At 37.2% G+C, this 5,105-nt stretch overlaps 1 pseudogene; it reads left to right on the top strand.

Annotated features, from left to right (window-relative positions):
- The first annotated feature begins 4,713 nt into the window (after positions 1 to 4,713).
- On the top strand, positions 4,714 to 4,838 carry LOC145293550 (U2 spliceosomal RNA; annotated as a pseudogene).
- The last annotated feature ends 267 nt before the right edge of the window (positions 4,839 to 5,105 follow it).

Below are 5,105 nucleotides of genomic sequence, written 5' to 3'. Positions count from 1 at the left end.
GAAATAAATGGAAAAAAACTGGAAATCTGGGGAGATTTGTTGTCACTCAGACCCCAGAGAACACTAAAGTTGTTCTTAAAGAAAAATCGTTGATGATGGCATGTTTAACTACTCCTAGTGAGTAAAGAATACTACTACTACTACTACTTCTAATACTACTACTAATAATAATATTAATAATAATAATACTAATACTACTACTACTACTACTAATAATAATAATAATAATAGTAATAATAATAATAATAATAACTGAGAAGAAAAAAACACTAGAAATAAAATAATATAGCAGCTACATGTTAAAAGTGATAAACATTGGAAAGTATTACGAATAAGATATCCTTAATCATTCAGAGGCTAAACTAAAGAAAAACTTTGGAATCTTGACCAGAAATCGAGGAAACTAATCTGTCAGATGAGAGAATCTACTTGAAAAGGAAAGGCGGTGAATAGTAATAGTGAATTCAGATGTGAACTACACAAAAGAATAATTCGAAAATTATAAAACCGTGAACACAGAAAGGCTAACTACCACAATAAGAAACAGTCAAAATAAACAGTACAAATACATTTAAACGAACAACCATACGAACAAGGAAAAGACAGAAGAGAAACAAGTACAGGACAACTCATAAGTATGATAAAAGAAGAGACGCCTAAAGAAAGAAAAAATCATTACCCAAAGCTGGAAAATCAATTCAACTAGAACTAACAATACCAATGTTAAAAGGAAATCAAACGTAGAATTTGTGTATAAAAAGCGAATCGGCAAATTACATAAGTGAATGTAGCAAACTATTTAAATATGAATACAAGAAGAGACACTATTTGTTTCGAAAAAATGCACCGGAAACTATAAAAAATAATGCATTTTAAATATTAAGACAAAAATTACAAAAAAAAAAAAGAGAATAGGCGAAAATCCAAAATTCTATGTGTAACACATCCAAGCAAGTGGACGAGATGTCATGTTAGTTTAAAAGCGATAACACTTCTAAATCGTAGATTTTGGCGTCCCAGCAATCACAGTATACAGTTCAAGGAGACAGGAAAACGAGGCGAGAACATGGAACAATTCAGGTAACTAAAGAAAAAATTGAATATTAAGAAGATCAATATAATATTAATTCTTATCCGAAGATATTATATTATACGAATGCTGCTTCGTAAAAACTAAAAAAAATGATCTGGTGAAATTGGAGTTAAATGAAAAACTGAGACTATGAAACGAACAATGATGAAAACTGTCGATATCTTGCTGTACGTGTTCAAATGTGGAAACTAGACCACATAAACCACAAACACTGAACACAAGAAAAGCAGAATCAGAATTTAAAAAGCACACATACATACACACATTGTGATCAGCTCAGCATCCGCTGTTATCACACAAATCGTTGTACAGGAAAAGAGAGAATCAAACGAATGACACCTCTATTAGAAAGCTCTAAGATGGTACTTAAACCTTGGGGATACTTAATGCTACCAAAATATGAGGATACACAGCACGGCGTGTCGAAGCAGTACACTGGGTTCTATGCATACGACAGGATAGTTAACATGGAGATAGGTAGTACAGACAGAAATTGGAGGCAGTACTAGAAAATGGCACAAACATCGTCAGGGACATGGAGGTATGGACAGATTAGCCAACTAAGGAAGGATACCCGACATCATTGTGGCTTTAGAGAAACTGCAAGAGAGGGAGATGACGAAACTGCAAGCGTATGCAGATGCTGAGAATGCAGAAAGTATGCTGAGAATCAGTAACGTGTAGTGTTAAAGTCAGGTGACTGTCTCAATGCCGCATCAAAAATCTGTCCCAAAATGAAACCCTAACGTCTCTAAAAGAATAACCCGTCCGAAGAAAACCCCAAATTAAAATCTTTCTTGAGGAAAATTGTTCGAAACCGCCCCAGACGATAAAAAGGCAATTCTTACTATCGAAAGAAAAACAGAAAAAGATAATTAAAAACAAACCCCCGTCGTTGGTTATTTTATAATCGTTGCTGTCCGTTTAATACTTTTTGACAAATGCACTGCGTTGATGGCATATTTTTTGATATAATCAATGATAAAATTTGGTTTGCTGAATCGTGGAAACGTTAACTCACCAGCACTAGACACAGTTACTTTTCTAAGTTGCTTGAATATGTCTAGCTCAAGCAATAAATCAAATCAAAGTAAGCATACATCCACAACTAAAACTTTTATGCTAATGCTTAGTTTTACACTAATGTTAACTTGAACTGCTTCTATTCCACAGCAATTAATCATGCTTCTGTCTGCTGTGAGAACAGTGGTCACTTTTCCCGTCCATTCCTTACAACACGTTTTGCGGGTTAGTGACTGCATGCATCAGAGATATACGTGGCATTATATTGATACTTGTTGTTTTCCGGAACACGAGAAGAGGATGAGTTTTCAGCGCAAGTCTCATCCCTCAAACTCTTTCAAATGGCGCATTGCCTGTCTTAACTGTTCGTTTCAATGAAATACCACGTAAACTCTGGTGAATAACGGAGGTACGCAGTCAGTTATACACTAGTCGTGCTGTAAAGAATGGACGAAGGAAGTGATCGATTTGCTCGCATCACGCAGGAGCACACTTAACTCCAGTAGAATCGGAGTGCTGCAAGTAAACGTCGATGCAAAACTCAGCATTACTATGAAATTTTTAGTAGTTTTATAGTGAATGAATACCTACTTGAATTATATTTCTTGCTTGGGCTGAACGCAACCAAGCGGCTGGAAAGAGTAGTTGTGTCTAGTGCCGGTGAGGTAACGTTTCCACAATTCAGCAAACCAAATTTTGCTGGCAGCAACATTATCAAACCTGGTTTCAACGTAGAGTATGAAAAGAATACTCGGAAATTATCAACCTCCAACCTCCATTTACGTGGGTTGGTTGTGCAGCGCGCGGCCGCGTATTGTCGTGCATAAGATTTGGCCTTTTCACTTAATTAATGCTGGGTGTTGTTGTCGAAGTTTCTGATGAATTACATCCATTTGTTGACAGTACTTCTACGCCAAAATGGCTTCGCCTGCATTCATAAAACTGTAATAAATTAGGCCGGTCGCAGACCACTAGACAGTCTACATAACCTTATTTTAATGCTACTCTGGCTTCAGGAAGTATCGCGGAGTTTCCTCGGCGTCTAACTACTGAGCTGAGCGTCGCCGGTTGTCGTAAAGAAAACACTTTTCATCACAAGTCACAACCCGGTCAAGAACCCGGTCGTTTTGTTGCATAAAAGAAGGGAAGATGGCACTTCATAACGGCGTTTCTTTTGGTTGTCTTTCGATTCGTGGGGCACCCATTTATCAAGCGTTTTGTCTTTCCAATCCTTCTCAAGTTGATGGAAATCGTCGTATACAGAAATTCTCGCACAGTGAATTGGCTTCGACTATGGCTCTTATATCGTTGTCAACATCCGAAGGTTGACCACGACACTCATCATCTTCAAGACTCTTGTTGGCGCCACGAAATTTCTAAACCCACCATTGTGCTTTGCGTTCAGTAGGGTTTCTGGATAAAACGCTTCGTTGATATCGCGAGCTGTTTCAGTAGGTTTTCGGTCTGGCTTGAATTGAAATAAGAAAATTGTACGAATTTCTATTTTTCAGTTCGTATTCAACGTTCTTAAAAGACATAATTGTTTGAAAACGATTGGATAGAGCAGTTACGCTTTTTATAATAATATATAAAGTTAAGGTATTATAACGACAACTTATTTGAAAATACGTCATTTGAAATCAAAATTTAAAGTTTCGCAAGAACGTTATTCCCAACCATAATAAAAGTCAAAGAAAAAATACGATATATCCCTATTATCTACAGTAAGGTTTTTAATATATTTATGCTTGACCAGAATATTATTTGTATAAAATTTCCCTTGACTAACTGACGACAAATCTCTGAAAACATCTAAATACGTATAACTCTCCGGAAATAAACATAAAACTCGGAATAGAAATTTGGTAAACATGTTAGGTGGTCGTTAATAATTGGAAAAGTCGAGTACAATATATAAAACCCTGTCCTTATATTTGGAAAATCAAAAGCAACTCTAGAAACAGTTTTCTTTTATGCATAGTAAACGTCCGAATATTGCACAAAACTGTCATAAATTATGTCGAAATTGGATTGTGGACAGTTATCACTTTGATGGAGAAAAATAAAAGGAAAACGTGAAATCACGTGATGACATTGCATTGTCTGCAGTTTCTTTACAGTCGGTTTGACTTGAGAACAAATATAACATTATCTGATACTGGGTACGAAGCATACGATAGGTTTATATCCGGTGGTCAAGTATAAAATTGATTGTTCGGCCATTACTAGTAACTCGTAAATATGTCATGGGCGCTGTTATTGCCTTGGATTTCATAAAAAATGCAGGATATGTGTACAATTATAGGAATATTGATATTGATTTATTTCTATCATTTCTTTTATTTTCACACGCAAAACACAAGCGTATAATCATACAGAGATAAGCACATCCTACACTACACGTATAGTCAGTAATATTTTATATTTAAGCGCTTTTATTATTGGTGTATTTTTAGTCGCGTGCAACCGGCTCTATAAGTCACTCCGTCGGTCGGTCGGTCGGTCGGTCTGTCGGTCTGTCAGTAACACTGTTGTGCTTGGCGTTTTTGGTTAAGATCAAAGGTCTGTTGTTAATAGATACTATCCTTAGCTTTTTAACCTTTTCTTGGCCTTTTGGCCAAGATCAAAGTGTAGTATCTGATCTGGCAGATACTGCAAGCAAAGACCATATGTGGGGGTAACCCCACATATCAGACCTTGGTCAATGTAGGGATCACCCTACAGACCAACAGTTACTATCCAGCTCCCATTTCCCACCTCTCGGGAGCTGGTCCCCCCCTTTCCCCCCTCCCTCCCTCTCCCTCTACATTAAAAAACGGCCTTGTGCCTAATTTGCTCAGTGGGGAACCAAATAAATCCATGCAAGCAAAGACCGTATGTGGGGGCGACCCCACAGATAAGACCTTGGTCAATGTAGGGGCAACCCTTCATACCAATTGTCACTATCCAGCTCCCCTACTCCCAGGGGAGTTGGTCCCCATTTCCCCTT

The sequence above is a fragment of the Euprymna scolopes genome, chromosome 14, assembly GCF_053919585.1.
Source record: "Euprymna scolopes isolate OS-2025 chromosome 14, ASM5391958v1, whole genome shotgun sequence".
NCBI lineage: Eukaryota > Metazoa > Mollusca > Cephalopoda > Sepiida > Sepiolidae > Euprymna > Euprymna scolopes.
Note: the sequence above shows the minus strand (reverse complement) of the source record. Positions and strands in the feature narration are given on the sequence as shown.